Genomic DNA, 17,051 nt, shown 5'->3' on the forward strand with positions numbered 1-17,051 from the left:
AAACCAAGAGTCAGATGCTTAACTGACTGAGTCACCCAGGCACCCCAACTGGAGAGCCCTATAGATCTTTGCCAAGTTTCTCAAGGAATACCAAAAAACTCTGTTTATAATGTAAAACAAACTTATGAACTTATATCTCACCTCCATGGCAGCTGGCCCCAAATCTCTCTCAAATTACCCCCAATTTTCTTAACTTTCCTCATTCCCTTCCCAAGTCCCTTTCCAAACACAGCTTCCACTCTTTCCTAGAAGTACAGAGTAGCTGCTTAAAAACGCAAGCTCTGGGGCTTACCTTGATGGTTTCAAATTTCTGTCACCATTTAACTGGAACAGGTGCTTGGCATGTGGTAAGTGCTCAATAAATGCAACTGGTTATTTAAATCCTACTGGCTTCTCCAATATCTTTTCTTTCTTTCTTTCTTTCTTTCTTTCTTTCTTTCTTTCTTTCTTTCTTTTTTTAACTTGGCCTCTTTTTCCATTAATACAAAAGAAATGTCTATTAGTTTCCAGGGCTTCCCAAACAAATCGCCACAAACGTGGTGGCTTAAAACAACAGGAATTTATTCTCTTGCATCTCTGGAGGCCAGAAGTCCAAAGTCAAGGTGTTGGCAGGGCTGTTCCTCTCCAGAGCTCTAGGGGAGACTCTGTTCTTTGCTTCTTCAAGCTCTCCTCGGCTTTCAGCATCCCCCGGTTTGTAGCTGCATCACTCCAACAGCTGCCTCTGTCTCCACATGGCTTTCTCCCGTGTGTATCTCCTCTGCGTGTCCACGGGAGTTTTGTCATTGAGTTTAAGGCCCACCCAGATAATACAAGATGATCTCATTTCAAGAATTCAACCTGCTGTGAAATGACCCTGGGTCCTTCCTCTTGTGGGTAGTGAGTGGAGAAGGACTGGATATACCTGTGATTTAATTTTTTTCTTTTACCCTTGTCATGATGAAGATATCAAATCAGCAGCCAGCATCAACTACTTGGGAACCTGGGATGAAGCCCTGCATTCAGCCGAACATGATTCAAAGTGATCTTCCAGGGCCATGAAGAGGTTCTGGAACGCCATAGCTGCCCCGTGGAGGAAGCGCTCCAGAAGTTGCCTGCAGGGTTGTGTGCAGGAACACGCAGTACCCGAAAGCACCACAGGAGCCGTTGGGCAAGCAGCTGTCCCAGCGGTACTGCTTTGTGCCAGGCAAGTTGATGTTACAGCAGCCATGCCTTTCTTTCACAAATGTAGTCTAGCTCATCTGTGATGAGGTGCTTCCCTTGGATGGAGTCCCAGCACTGGTTGCCAGGAAGACTGCTGTTGCTCAAGTGAAAACGAACTTTCTACAGAATGGGCGGTCATGGTCTTGAACCTGAAGGAGATTCCAATCTCTCACTGCCCTCTCCTCCTGCCTGAAGATGCTGGTGAGGAAGTGGAGAGACAGCGCCAGAAGACCAGGGTCAGAACCTACCTCTTCCAGAGGAGCCAGTGCCACACCGGCTGACTATTCAAATTATTAGGTCATTACTGTCTCCTGAATGGACCCTGACAGATAAAACAGCTTCTGGTCATAGTCTTCCAGAGATATTCTATGGCTGTGCTGTGTGTGTGTGTGTGTGTGTGTCTGTCTGTGTGTGTCTGTGTGTATGTGTGTATGTGTGACATTTCTTTTGTTGCATAATTAGCAATATTCTGTACAATGTTTTCTTTTTCTTTTTAAATTTCTTTTAATGTTTATTTTTGAGAGAGAGAGAGAGAGAAAAAAAAAGAAAGAGAGTGGGGGAGGGGAAGACAGAGGGAGACACAGAATCTGAAGCAGTTTCTGGACTCTGAGCTGTCAGTACAGAGCATGACGCTGGACTCGAACTCACCTACTATGAGATCATGATGAAAACCTAAGTCCTAAGCTTAACCGTCTGAGCCACCCGGTGCCCCAGTTTTCTTTTCTTTCTTTCTTTTTTTATAACTCGCCATCATTGCATATAGGCACACATATATTTGTTTCATGTTTAACAACTACATAGTATTCTGTTGTACAGATATGTCATCATTTACTTAACCATTTTCCTATTGGAAAATTAGATTATTTCCACTCTTTTCTCCTTACAAATACTACAGTAGTATTTTTTTTTTTATTAAGAGAGAGGGTGAAAGTGAGCAAGGGCAGAGAGAGAGGGGGCTCACCTGAAGCGGAACTCATGTTCTCCAGAACCCAGGCCTGAGCTCACCCAATAGGGGGCTCATGCTCACAAACCAGGATATCATAACCTGAGTGGAAGTCAGATGTTTAACAACTGAGCCACCCAGGCACCCCCACAGTAGTATTCTTTTTTTTTTTTTTTTGGATGGTAGGGTTTTTTTTTTAATTTATATTTTATTTTTTTAATTTACATCCAAGTTAGCACATAGTGCAACAATGATTTCAGGAGTAGATTCCTTAATGCCCCTTACACATTTATCCCATCCTCCCCCCACAAGCCCTCCAGTACCCTGTTTATTCTCCATATTTAAGAGTCTCTTATGTTTTTCCCCCTCCCTGTTTTTATATTATTTTTGCTTCGTTTCCCTTGTGTTCATCTGTTCTGTGTCTTAAAGACCTCATATGAGTGAAGTCATGTGAATTTGTATTTCTCTGACTGACTAATTTCACTTAGCATAATACCCTCTAGTTCCGTCCATGTAGTTGTGAATGACAAGGTTTAATTCTTTTTGATTACAGAGTAATACTCCATTGTATATATATACCACTTCTTCGTTATCCATTCATCCATCAATGGACATTTCGGCTCTTTCCATATTTTGGCTATTGCTGATAGTGCTGCTGTAAACATTGGGGTGCATGTGCCCCTTCAAAACAGCACACCTGTATCCTGTGGATAAATGCCTAGTCATGCAATTGCTGGGTCATAGGGTAGTTCTATTTTTAGTTTTTTGAGGAACCTCCATACTGTTTTCCAGAGTGGCTGCACCAGTTTGCATTCCCACCAGCAGGGCAAAAGAGATCCTTTTTCTCTGCATCCTTGCCAACATCTGTTGTTCCCTGTGTTGTTAATGTTAGCCATTCTGACAGGTGTGAGGTGGTATCTCATAGTGGTTTTGATTTGTATTTCCCTGATGATGAGTGATGTGGAGCATTTTTTCATGTGTCAGTTGGCCACCTGGATGTCTCCTTTGGAGAAGAGTCTATGTCTTTTGCCCATTTCTTCACTGGATTATTTGATTTTGGGGTGTTGAGTTTTATAAATTCTTTATAGATTTTGGATACTACCTCTTTATCTGATATGTGGTTTGCAAATATCTTCTCCCATTCTGTCGGTTGCCTTTTAGTTTTGCTGATTGTTTCCTTCACTGTGCAGAAGCTTTTTATTTTGATGAGGTCCTAACAGTTCATTTTTGCTTTTGTTTCTCTTGCCTCTGGAGACATGTTAAGTAAGAAGTTGCTGTGGCCAAGATCAACCAGATTTTTGCCTTCATTCTCCTCAAGGATTTTGATGGGTTCCTGTCTTACATTTAGGTCCTTCACCCATTTTGAGTTTATTTTTGTATATTGTGTAAGAAAGTGGTCCAGGTTCATTCTTCTGCATGTCGCTGTCCAGTTTTCCTAGTCCCACTTGCTGAAGAGACTGTCTTTATTCCATTGGATATTCTTTCCTGCTTTGTCAAAGGCTAGTTGGCCATATGTTTGTGGGTCCATTTCTGGGTTCTCTATTCTGTTCCATTGATTTGAATGTCTGTTTTTGTGCCAGTACCATACTGTCTTGATGATTATAGCTTTGTAGTATAGCTTGAAGTCCGGGACTATGATGACTCCTGCTTTGGTTTTCTTTTTCAAGATTGCTTTGGGTATTTGGGTCTTTTCTGGTTCCATACAAATTTTAGGATTGTTTGTTCTAGGTCTGTGAAGAATGCTGGTGTTATTTTGATAGGGATTGCATTGAATATGTAGATTGCTTTGGGTAGTATTGACATTTTAACAATATTTGTTCTTCCTATTCAGAAGCATGGAATCTTTTTCCATTTTTTTGTGTCTTCTTCAATTTCTTTCATAAGCTTTCTATAGTTATTCAGTGTATAGATTTTCCACCTCTTTGGTTAGATTTATTCCTAGGTATTTTATGGTCTTTTGTGCAACTGTAAATGGGATTGATTCCTTGATTTCTCTTTCTGTTGCTTCATTACTGGTGTATAGGAATGCAACCAATTTCTGTGCATTGATTTTATATACTGCAACTTTGCTGAATTCATGAATCGATTCTAGCAGTTTTTTGGCTGAATCTTTTGGGTTTTCCCTATAGAGTATCATGTCATCTGAGAAGAATGAAGGCTGACCTCCTCCTGGCCAATTTGGATGCCTTTTATTTCTTTGTGTTGTCTGACTGCAGATGTTAAGACTTCCAATACTGTGTTGAATAACAGTGGTGAGAGCGGACATCCCTGTGTTGCTCCTGACCTTAGGGGGAAAGTGCTCAGTTTTTCTCCATTCAGGATGATATTAGCATTGGGTCTTTCATATATGGCTTTTATGATCTCGAGGTATGATCCTTCTATCCCTACTATCTTGAGGATTTTTATCAAGAAAGGATGTTGTATTTCGTTAAATGCTTTCTCTGCATCTATTGAGAGGATCATCTGGTTCTTGTCTTGTCTTTTATTGATGTGATGAATCACATTGATTGTTTTTGTGTATATTGAACCAGCCCTGCATCCCAGGTATAAATCCCACTTAGTCGTGGTAATTAATTTTTTTAATGTATTGTTGGAGCCGGTTGGCCAATATCTTTTTGAGGATTTTTGTATCCATGTTCATAAGGGAAATTGGTCTATAGTTCTCTGTTTTAGTGGGGTCTTTGTCTGGTTTTGGAATCAAAGTAATGCTGGCTTCATAGAAAGAGTTTGGAAATTTTCATTCCATTTCTATTTTTTGGAACAGCTTTAAGAGAATAGGTGTTAACTCTTCCTTAAATGTTTGGTAGAATTCCCCTGGAAAGCCATCTGGCCCTGGACTCTGTTTTTTGGGGAGATTTTTTATTACTAATTCAATTTCTTTCCTGGTTATGGGCCTATTCAAATTTTCTATTTCTTCCTGTTTCAGTTTTGGTAGTGCATATGTTTCTATGAATTTTTCCATTTCTTCCAGATTGCCCATTTTATTGGTGTATAATTGCTCATAATATTGTCTTCTTATTGTTTTTATTTCTGCTGTGTTGGTTGTGATTTCTCCTCTTTCATTCTTGATTTTATTTATTTGGGTCCTTTCCTTTTTCTTTTTGATCAGACTGGGTAGGGGTTTATCAATTTTGTTAATTCCTTCAAAGTACCAGCTTCTGGTTTCATTGATCTGTTCTACTGTTTTTTTGGTTTCAATAGCATTGATTTCTGTTCTAATCTTTATTATTTCCTGACTTCTGCTGTTTTTGGGTTTTATTTGCTGTTCTTTTCTCAGCTTTTTATGGTGTAAGGTTACATTGTGTATGTGAGACCTTTCTTCCTTCTTTAGGAAGGCCTGGATTGCTATATACTTCCCTCTTATGACTGCCTTTTTTGTGTCCTATAGGTTTTGGGCTGTGGTGTTATCATTTTCATTGGTTTCCATGCACTTTTCAATTTCCTCTTTAACTTCTTGGTTAGCCCATTCATTCTTTTGTAGGATGTTCTTTAGTCTCCAAGTATTTGTTATTTTTTCAATTTTTTTCTTGTGGTTGATTTTGAGTTTCATAGTGTTGTGGTCTGAAAATATGCATGGTATGATCTTGCTCTTTTCATACTTTCTGAGGGCTGATCACATCCCAGTATGTGATTTATTCTGGAGAATGTTCCATGTGCACTGGAGAAGAATGTATATTCCACTGCTTTAGGATGAAATGTTCTGAATATATCTGTTCAGTCCATCTGGTCCAGTGTGTCATTCAAAGCCATTGTTTCCTTGTTGATTTTCTGTTTAGATGGTCTGTTCGATGTTGTACATGGGATATTGAAGTCCCCTACTATTATGGTATTATTATCAATGAGTTTCTTCATGTTTGTGATTAACTGGTGTATATATTTGGGTGTGCCACATTTGGAGCATAAATGTTTACAATTGTTAGGTCTTCTTGGTGGATAGACCCCTTAACTATGGTATAATGCCCTTCTTCATCTCTTGTTACAGTCTTTATTTTAAAGTCTAGATTGTCTGATAAAAGTATGGCTACTCCAGCTTTCTTTTGTCGACCATTAGCATGATAGATGGTTCTCCATCCCGTTACTTTCAATCTGAAGGTGTCTTTAAGTCTCAAGTGGGTCTCTTATAAACAGCGTATAGATGGATCTTCTTTTCTTATCCATTCTGTTACCCTATGTCTTTTGACTGGAGCATTTAGATCATTGACATTTAGAGTGAGTACTGAAGATATGAGTTTATTGCCATTATGTTGCTTGTAGAGTTGGAATTTCTGGTGGTGTTCTCTGGTCCTTTCTAGTCTTTGTTGCTTTTGATATTTATTTATGTATGTATTTAATTTATTTATTTAGTTTTTTCTCTCCTCAGGGAGTCCCCCTTAATATTTCTTGCAGGGCTGGTTTAGTGGTCATGAACTCCTTTAATTTTTGTTTGCTGGGAAACTTTTTTTTTTATTTTTTTTTTATTTTTTTTTTTTAAATTTTTTTTTTTCAACGTTTATTTATTTTTGGGACAGAGAGAGACAGAGCATGAACGGGGGAGGGGCAGAGAGAGAGGGAGACACAGAATCGGAAACAGGCTCCAGGCTCTGAGCCATCAGCCCAGAGCCCGACGCGGGGCTCGAACTCACGGACCGTGAGATCGTGACCTGGCTGAAGTCGGATGCTTAACCGACTGCGCCACCCAGGCGCCCCTGCTGGGAAACTTTTAATCTCTCCTTCTATTTGGAATGACATCCTTGCTGGAGAAAGAATTCTTGGCTGCATATTTTTCCAATTCAGCCCATTGAATATATCCTGCCACTCCTTTTTGACCTGCCAAGTTTCTGTGGATAGGTCTTCTGCAAACCTGATCTGTCTTCCCTTGTAGATTAAGGACTTTTTTCCCTTTGCTGCTTTCATGATTCTTTCCTTGCCTGAGTCTTTTGTAAATTTGACTATGCTATGCCTTGCTGATGGTCTATTTTTGTTGAATCTTATGGGAGTCCTCTGTGCTTCCTGGATTTTGATGTCTGTCTTTCCCCAGGTTAGGAAAGTTTTCTGCTATGATTTGCTCACATAACCCTTCTACCCCTTTTCCTCTCTTTTCTTCTTTTTGGGACCCTTATGATTCTGATGTTTTTCCTTTTTAGTCAGTCATTGATTTCTCTATTTCTTAAATCATGGCCATTTGCCTTAGTCTCCCTCTTTTTTCCTGCTTCATCATTCTCCATTGTTCTCCACATAGCTGATTCTCTGCTCTGCCTCATACATCTTTGTCACCGTGGCATCCTTTCTAGATTGCAGCTTGGTTATAGCGTTTTTTGTTTCATCCTGACTAGATTTTACCTCTTTTATATATGCAGAAAAGGGTTTTAATCAATTTTTGACTCCAGCTAGTATTCATATTATTGCAATTCTAAATTCTGGTTCAGACATCTTGCTTGTAACTGTGTTGGTTAAGTCCCTGGCTTTCCTTTCTTCCTGCTCTATCTTTTGGGGTGAATTCCTTCGTTTTGTCTTTTTGAAGGGAGAAAGGGAATTGATAAGGTAAAAAAAATTAAAATTAAAATATTAGAAACAACACACACACACATGCAAGTGAAATAAATGATGCTAGATCCTAGGTGTGTTTTAGTCTGGGTGTTGAAAGGGGCTTGATAGATTAGAGAAAAAAGAGGAAAGAAAAAAAGGAAATCATTTGAAAATTTGAAAAAATACATACACTGAAATAGAATAAAATGAAATGATGGAAGTAAAATAGAGGTTGAACAAATTTACACAAAAGTAAAAAATATAGTGGGAAAAAATTAAAGAAAAATATTTAATAAAAATTGAAAATAATAATAAATTTTTTCTGTTTCTGTATTTAAGAATAAAAAAGGAAATTGAAAGGATGGACCAGCAAACAGACTGAAATATTATTGAAATTACTTTGTTTTCCCCTAGAAGTCAAACTATGAAGGCATTTATAGTCGAGAGGCTAAGCAGCTGGAAGGATTTGTGTTCCTGAAGAGCGAGGTCAGCCCAGTTGGGCGGGGCTTAGTGTAACAGCTCTACTCTCCACTAGATGGCGCTGCTTAGCTTACTGAGGTGGATTGTTGCGGTGGCGCTTGTAGGTGTGTGTGCGCATGCACAGGAGTGGTAAATATGGCGTCACCCAGCCTCTAGTATCAGAATTCTGTTCTCCTGGATCAGCAATCGTGCACCCGTCCTTTGTTTCAGCTTTCTTCCACTCCTCGCTTTTACACTTTCCGTGACCAAGCCCCAGGTAGTACCTCTCTCCCGAGTTTTGTCTCAGATGCGGCTGTTTTCCCCGGCCACTTACTTCTGAGGGACTGTGGCTTTGACCTGTTCCGCCCCTCTGCGGAGGGTCTCACCGAGCAATGGCCGGGTGCCGGCCGCACCCAGGAACGTTCACGGGACCACGCTGCTTGCCGGTGACCAGAGACTGTATCTGGGTGCTAGCCCACCTCAGAAAAAGTTCACGCAATTGTGTGGCAGCCGCATTTCAGGGATTATGGCAAATCACAACACACATCTGGCAGCGGGCTTCGCCCCCAACGACCTTGTTCCAGCACCAGCAAATGTGGTTGTTCTCCCGGGTCCACTGGGACCTTTGCCTGTGGAGGTCTACACAGCATCTACCAGATGTCCTCCCAGCAAGGGAACCGCCTCTCCCCATGTGGCCTGAAGACTCTGGACTTCACTCTGCTCCCGGGGATTCGCCCTTCTCACCAGAGCACCACCAGGTATTGAGCTGCGGAGTTTCAGACTCTGCGCTCCCTCTGTTTTTAGAGTCTTAATGGAATTTAAACCCTCTCCTTTCTCCTTTCTCCCTTTTTAGTTTAGTCTCTGTGGCTGTTTCCAATTTTCCACTTTCTCTCCAGCTGCTTTTGCGGGGTGTGCTTTTCCCGTACTCTCCCTCCCACCCCGGTCTCCGTCCTCTCTCTGCAAGCAAAAACAGCTCTCTGCCCTCCGCAGCTTCTCTCTGCCCCAGTTCACCTTTCCGTGCCTCGTTCCTGCTGAGTTCTGTGGTTCAAGTTGTGCAGATTGTTGTGTTAATCTTCGGATCAGTTTTCTAGGTGTGCAGGATGGTTTAATGTTGGTCTGGCTGTATTTCATGGATGTGAGAGGCAAAAAAAACTTCCATGCTGTTCTGCTCTCTTGGCTCCTCCCCCCACCCCCAGTAGTATTCTTATTTGCGAGGTCCATATGCCTACGTGCAAGCATATCTTATCTGGAAAATCATTTCCTGGAAAAGATTCTACCTTCTTAAATTCTCTCCAAACTATCTCCATGCTGACTTCTTCCACCATATCACAGGTATTTTTCATTAAAATATATATATATATATATATATATATTTAGTGTTTTTTATTAATTAGAATTAAGAAAGCATTTTGCATGTAAAATCCATGAAAAACATAATCCAGGGAAAATTATCATCAGATATTTGAGACAGGAATGCCTACACACACACACACACACACACACACACACACACTTTTCCCCAGAATTTAAGTTTCTTCTTGAGAATCCATTATGCACTTTCTAAAGTTAATAACATTTTCCTCATACTTGCATCAAACTGGCTGCTAAAATAATAACATAAAAACAGATGAAAATATTTTAGTACATTCTGAATTCCACCTATATATAACTTGATTGATCATTTTATTCTTGTAGCAGTTAACTGGCTGTATCAGGTGCTGTCTCTGACATTTACACTTCTTGTATTAGTGTATCTGTTTTCTTGATCACCAAAATATCTTTCACTTTTCCTTTTCCTATTCTTTATCCATTCAATCTTCATGTCCTATTTTTCTTTTTTATTTACCTTTTTAAAAAATATTTATTTTTGAGAGAGAGAGAAACTGAGCAGGGGAGGGGCAGAGAGAGAGAGAGAGAGAGAGAGAGAGAGAGAGACAGAGGATCTGAGGTGGGCTCTGTACTTATAGCAGACAGCCCAATTTGGGACTCAAACTCACAAATCGTGAGATCATGACCTGGGCCGAAGTTGGACACTTAACTGAGTCACCCAGGTGCCCCATTATTTTCCTTTTTTTGAATTGAGGTATACTGAGATATAATTTCTATACAGTGAAATTCACACTATTAGGTGCACGGTTTTGATAAATATATGTAGCTCTGTAACCACCACCATGATAAAAATACTATATAAAATATTTTCCCATACCCAGAAAGTTCCATGTGCCCCTTGGTAGGCAACTCCTTCCCATACCCTAGCACCTGGTAACTATTGGTCTGATTTCTGTATCAATGGCTTTGACTTTACCAGAATGTCCTATCCATGAATCATACAGTGTGTAGTTTGACTTCTTTCACTTAGCATAAGGCTTTTGAAATTCATCCGTGTTGTAGTATCGGTTTATTCCTTTTTATTGCACGGTGTTTTGTTTATGAATGTACACTTTACCAATTTACTAGTCAATACTCCCGATTTTGGTGATTATGACTAATGTTGCTCTAAACATTTCTGTCAGAGCATTTGTGTGGACTCCTGTTTTAGTTTTCTTGAGTAAATACCTAGTAGGAAAATGACTGGGTTGAATCATAAGTATATATCTAATTTTGTAAGAAATCGCCAAACCCTTTTCCAAAGTGGCTTACTTGGCATCCTCCCCAACATTTGGCCTTTTTTACTTCTGATGGAATCACTGCACTTGTCTCTGCAATGATCTCTTAGTTCTGTGCCTTCCAAACTCTGATCCGTCCCTCAAATGAGCCTCTAAAATGCTCTCCACTCTTAAGTGGCCTGACTTCCTGGAGATAAAGTCCAAACTTTTCAGCCTGACACACACAAGGGTCTTCAAGCGCTGAGGTCCTTCCTCACCCACCCTCCCTGCCACATTCATTTCCACTCAGGCAGCTGGACACTGGCTTCAAGTTGCAGAGTTGGCCCCTCTTTCCTAACTCAGTGCTTCTGGGTAGCCTAATGCAGTTGTTTGGGCAGAGCATTTATTTGCTATTTTGAATTCCCAGCATGAATACACTCCATGAATTTTGAGTAAATTTATCCAACTGAGTGTGTCTACCAGGTACTTTTTTTTTCCAACTGTTTTTTATGAAAATTTTCAAAAACTCAAGAAAGTTGAAAAACTAGTACAATGAACATCCAGATTCAGTTCAACAGTTGTTCACATTCTGTTATGTTTGATCCCTTTATCTATCTACCATGCATTCATTTTTCCTCCCCCTGCCCTCCTCTCTCCTCCCCTTCTGATTTCCCTCCCCCTCCCCTCCCCGCTCCCCTTCTCCCCCCCTCCTCCTTCTTCTTCTGCTTCTCCTCCTCCTCTTTCTCCTTTTCCTCCTCTTCCTACTTTTGCTAAACCATTTCAGATTTCAGATGTTTGCTAAACCATTAGCAAAATACACTTCAAGTGTATGTATCTCCTAAAAATTAGAGCAACCTCATTTGTAACTACACCATTACTTTACCCAAAATAAATTTAAAACCCCTTCTAATATTGTCTAATACTCTCTGTATTCAGAGTTTTGTAATTATCCTCAAGATATATTTCACCTCATTTTCCAAGCCAAGCTCCAATCAAGCATCATACAATGCATTTATCTACCAGTGAATGTTTAACTTTGATTGAGTCTCATTTTGCCCAACTACCCGTTTCTTAACCTTGGTGACTCAATTCTTTCCATGCCCTTTTAAGAAATCTCCCATGAACCCCCAGTTCCATTCAAGTTCCCTTTGCCTTGCTGTACTTGCATGAAGCCTATGCTTAAATCTACTGGAGATTTGACATTTTGTATCACAAACCTTTTGTTGAACTTTTCTATTTCCCCAATTAGACTCTGAGCAGAGTGCATGTTGAGGGCAAAAAGTGGGTGTTCTTTGCCTTCCTGCTAGATGACAATTGCTCAATACACATTTAAAGACTAAACGATGGAATACAGTTCTTTAATCCCTCCCTGTGAAGAGCTGCAATAAATAAATGGACACTGAGGCCTGAGGCCAGGAAGAAGAGGGAAAAGGGCAGGTAAGATAAAGGTTTTAGAGGTCATTCCAAATATAGAATACTGCTTGGAGAGCTTTGAATATGAATTGTATACTTCTTCCCCTCTCTCAGTAGGTGAAACACTAGGTGTTTACCTTTAACTAGAGATAAACATAGAGTCTACCAGTCCCATAAATACTTTTGGCCAGATAATTCTCGAGAAAGAATTATAAACACAAAAATCAAGGCTACTGCAAGCCAGTGGTCCATTTCTGTTTACACAGCTGTTCTGCTGCTTTTAATGTATTTTTAAGGAAACATCCACTCCCAGTGGGTCCCTAGATTGGGCCATGACTAACACTTTATGGCCCTGGTCACTGAAGAAAATCACAATTCATCCACTTTGAACTTTAGGGATGAAGTTTCTCCCTGAATATTAGCCTTTTCGGCAGTTAAATTTTCATCTTTGTGGCAAACTTTTTTCAGTAAACTTGTTTGAGATATTTCCTTCTTCTCCACTTCCCATCATCTGTAGGATTACTTTCAGGATCCCACGTTAACTTTGATTCCAAAGTGACTCAGAAGCTGCACACCAAGACTATTTTAGGTGGAGTGTTTCCTCCTGAGTCACCTTGTCCCCTGGTAGCAAGCATCCTGCGGATTTCCTCAGCTCTGCGTGAAGAACAGGAAGCCAACGCCAGAAGCAGCCAATAAGCACAGCAGCCAGAGACTCTTCCTGGTTCCTGGAGGACCAGCAAGAAAATCCTGATTTAGTAAGAATTCCTTGGCAAGAAAATTGGGAGTTTACTGGAGACAAATGGCTTCAGGAATATATATTTTTTTTATGAATACACATATTTTTTTCAGGAGGCAGGTTATAAAAGAGTGTTCTTAGAAATGAACTTAAGTACATTTTTTTTTTTTTTTTTTAGTTGTCCAGGGAGACTTCATTAGATGTTTGTATTAATGGGATAACCAAAATAAGGACATTACTCAACTCCCCCTTTGACAATTTTTAAAATGTTTATTTATTTACTTTGAGAGAGCAGAGCGTGTGCAGGAGTGGGGGAGGGGCAGAGAGACAGGGAGAGAGAGAATCCCAAGCAGGCTCCGCACTGTCAACACAGAGCCCTACATGGTCACTTAACTGACAGAGCCACCCGGGCGCCCCTCCCTTTTAAATAATTTTATCAAGTTTTCCAGCCTGTCATATTCTCTTCATTCACTTCTGTCACTTTTACTGAACAATCTTCCAGATGACAATTAGCCCTGCACTTCCTCAAGTCTTCATAACTACCTGTGACATAAAAACATCACTGGAGACATCTTTCTGGGCTTGACTAAGACTGGGGAATATTAGTCATGCCCTTCCATGTTAGTGTTGCCCTTCCATGACCCTGTCTCCACAGCAGACATCAATAATCGATCTAACTAACCTATCTGGCCTGTGTATCTCTCTAACTGAAACCAGTGTGTCTTTAAAATAATATTGTAGGCAGCCACTACCAACGAATCAGAATATCCAAATTCAAAACCCATTTGCAATGAAGAGGGGATTGATGCACAGAAGTGTATCAGGCAAGGGTAGGTGAAGAGTCCAAAGAATAGAAAAGTCTTGGACTTAACGTCTAATAGTTGAGCAAGTTTAAATTTTTTTTCTTAGATCCATTTTTTTTCACATGCAAAATGAGATTAATAATGCCTTTGCCTTAGTGGCGTTGAGCTCATTTTTTGTTTTAATGTATGTCAGAGCTTCTAACACTGTTTCTAGCTCAAAAAAGAGATATTCATTAGATACCAATTCATCATTATTTTGAGGGGCACCCTGTTTAGGGGTGACCATTCAGCTCAGACACTAAAATTTACTGGAAGCAATAGCATTGAAACAAGATAGAAATTGGTCAACGATTTCTGTTCTCTGTAAACTTAAAAAAAAAAGGTATTCCTAGTTACTCCTCTTCAAAGTGAAAAATATGAACAATAAAAACCTTTACAAAATCTCAACTAAACCTTCTTTTTTCCAATCCTCTTGCCTCCCACCCTGCCTCACCACTCACTCCCATGGCCACACCTTGTGTTAATCTGCTGGGGCTGTTATAACAAAATACCACAGACTAGTGGGTTTAAGCAACAGAAATTTATTTTCTCACAGTAATGGAAGACAGAAGTCCCAAATCAAGATGTTGATAGGTTTGCTTTCTCCTGAGACCTCTCTCCTTGGCTTACAGATGGCTGCCTTCTTTTGTCCGATGAAGGTCTTTTCTCTGTGCACCTGGGTATCTCTTTGTGTGTTCAAATTTCCTCCTTTTATAAGGACACACGTCAGATTGGATTAGGGCCCATCCTACCAACCTTGTTTTAACTTAATTACCACTTTAAAGGCCCTATCTCCCAAATATAGTCACAATCTGAGGTTATAAGATTTAGTGCTTCAACATATGAATTTTGAGGGGACACAATTCAGTCTATAATACACTGTGAGACTTTATCTTCATCAATTTTGGAAACATCTTAATCTCAAATTCCAGTATCCCACTTCTCAGTCACTAAATTCTATCTTTCTACCACTTTCTCTTTCTGCTACCCCAAACCAGTAATTCTTCAACCACACTGGGACACAATCTCCAAATCCAACCTTTTTTATTTGAACTGTTCTTCACATTCTCTTATGTCCTTACTTGCCTTCTTTCTTGCACTAAGTTCCATAGTCCATCAATGTAATCACTCTCTTACATACATTCTTGAATCCTTTGCCCCTCTCTCCTCATGGTACTTGCCTAGCAGAGTACCAATCCTGGTGATTCCAGCTTTCTTTCTACTCTCCCCGCACCTCTGGAGCTAAACTTCACTAGAAAAAACACTCAGTTATGTTGCCTAGTCTCACCATAAATTCATGACCTCATTGGGCCCTCCCTGCCTGCTGGTGATCCTGCCACATTGCTGTAGACTATTCACCATCCTAGGCAACTGTTTCATACCTTTTTCTCTCTCTCCAAACCTTTAATACTCTCTCCCACTCTCATTCTTGGCTGATAAACCTGCTTCCTGTTTCACTGAGAAAACAAAAGCAATCAGAAATTCCCACTACTTTCAATCCCATCTGTTCAGTCTTCCCTTCTGTGAGTAGGACTGAAGTGTCCAGGCTGTTAAGACCAGCTCCTCTATCCGTGTGCATGCTCCCACCCCTTCTCATTTACTCGAGGACAAGTTCCAACAATTCTCTCCTTTCTCTCTTGCATCATCAAACCCTACCTCCCCTCCCCCACTCTCAACAAGAACATGCCCATCAACGTATGGACATGCTATAATTTTTCCCATTAAAATTTTCCCTTGACTTCCACTTTACCTCCAGCTATTGCCTCATTTTTCTGCTCTCCTTGGAGTAAAACTCCAAAAGAGCTCCCTTTGTCTCTCTTTCCAATTCCTCTCTTTCCATTCTCTCATGAACCCATTCCAGTTACACTCCCATGTCTATTGTACCACCAGAGTTTCTCTTATCAAGGTCATTGGTGACCTCCACGTTGTTAAATCCAATAGCCAACTCTCAGTCCTCCCATATTACTTGCTCTATAGGCAGCATTTGACTCACTTGATTACTTTTTCCTAAGCTAGAAACTCAACTTCTAGGATAAGCTTCTGGTTTTTCTTCTAACTCACTGGCCACTTCCCAGTCTCCTTTGCTGGCTCCCTGTCATTCCCTAAAACTGAAGTCACTGGACTACCCAGGACTCAGTCCTTGGGCCTCTTTTCTGTCTACACTTATTATTGTACTGTTTTATGGCTTTAAATACCATTCAAATGCTGACAACTGTCATATACTCCATCCCACATCTCTCCCCTAAACTTCATATTTGTATATCTACTGCCTAATTGACATCTTCACTTGGATTTTAATAGGTATCTCAGCACTTGGAATGTCTGAAACTTACCACCTCATCTTCCCCCTCCCAAACCTGCTCAACCTGTTGTTTTGTTCATTTCAGTTAATGACAATTTCATTTTTCCAGTTGCTTGGGCCTTGAATCACGTAGTCCTCTTTTTTTTTAAATTTTTTAAAATGTTTTTTGTTTATTTTTGAGAAAGAGAGAGAGAGAGAGAGAGAGAGAGAGAGAACGAGTGGGGGAGGGGCAGAGAGAGAGAGGAAGACACATAATCCAAAGCAGGCTCCAGGTTCTGAGTTGTCAGCACAGAGCCCAACGTAGGGCTTGAACTTGTGAACCACCAGGTCATGACCTGAGTTGAAGTCAGATGCTTAACTGAATGAGCCACCCAGGCACCCCCCCCCCCCCCATATAGTCATCTTTGATGCCTCTTTTTCTCTTATACTCAATCCAGTATGTCACCAAATACTGTTGATTCTGTCTTAAAAACATGCAGGGGCACCTGGCTGGCTCAGTCAGTAGAGCATGTGACTCTTGATCTCAGGGTAATGAGTTTGAACTCCACATTGGGTGTAAAGGTTACTTAAAATAAAATCCTTAAAAAAATACATACATAATCCAACCTTTTCTTACCATCTCTGCTACTTCTGTCATGGTCTAAGCCACTATTCTCTCTTACCTGGATTATTGACATGACTTCAGAACTCATCTCCTTTCTTTCAGCTGGATCCTTTACAACCTATTCACAACACAGCAGCCCTGGTGAACCTTTTAATATAGCAAGTCATTTTCCTACTCAAAAGTAATCTCAGATGTTACTACTTTTCCCCTCTTGCACTTGGCTCCAGCCACAGCAGTCCCTTTGCCAGAATTAACTTCTACCTCGGGGTTTTTGCACACTTGCCATTCTCTCTGCCTAGAATGCTTTCCCCCAATTTCCCTGTATGCCTCACACTCTCTGCTTCCTTCAAATCTTTACTCAGATGTCACCTTCCCAGTAAAGTCTTTCCTGACCACTCTATTTGAAATGATATCCCCAACCCCATTCTCTGGCACTCCTACTTGTCCTTTTCTTGATTTATT

The 17,051-nt window shown here is 40.4% G+C and overlaps 1 pseudogene; it reads right to left on the reverse strand.

Annotated features, from left to right (window-relative positions):
• Positions 1 to 967: 967 nt before the first annotated feature.
• LOC122491023 lies at positions 968 to 16,622 on the reverse strand (annotated as a pseudogene).
• Between the last annotated feature and the right edge of the window lie 429 nt (positions 16,623 to 17,051).

The sequence above is a fragment of the Prionailurus bengalensis genome, chromosome C2 (assembly GCF_016509475.1).
Source record: "Prionailurus bengalensis isolate Pbe53 chromosome C2, Fcat_Pben_1.1_paternal_pri, whole genome shotgun sequence".
Lineage (NCBI taxonomy): Eukaryota > Metazoa > Chordata > Mammalia > Carnivora > Felidae > Prionailurus > Prionailurus bengalensis.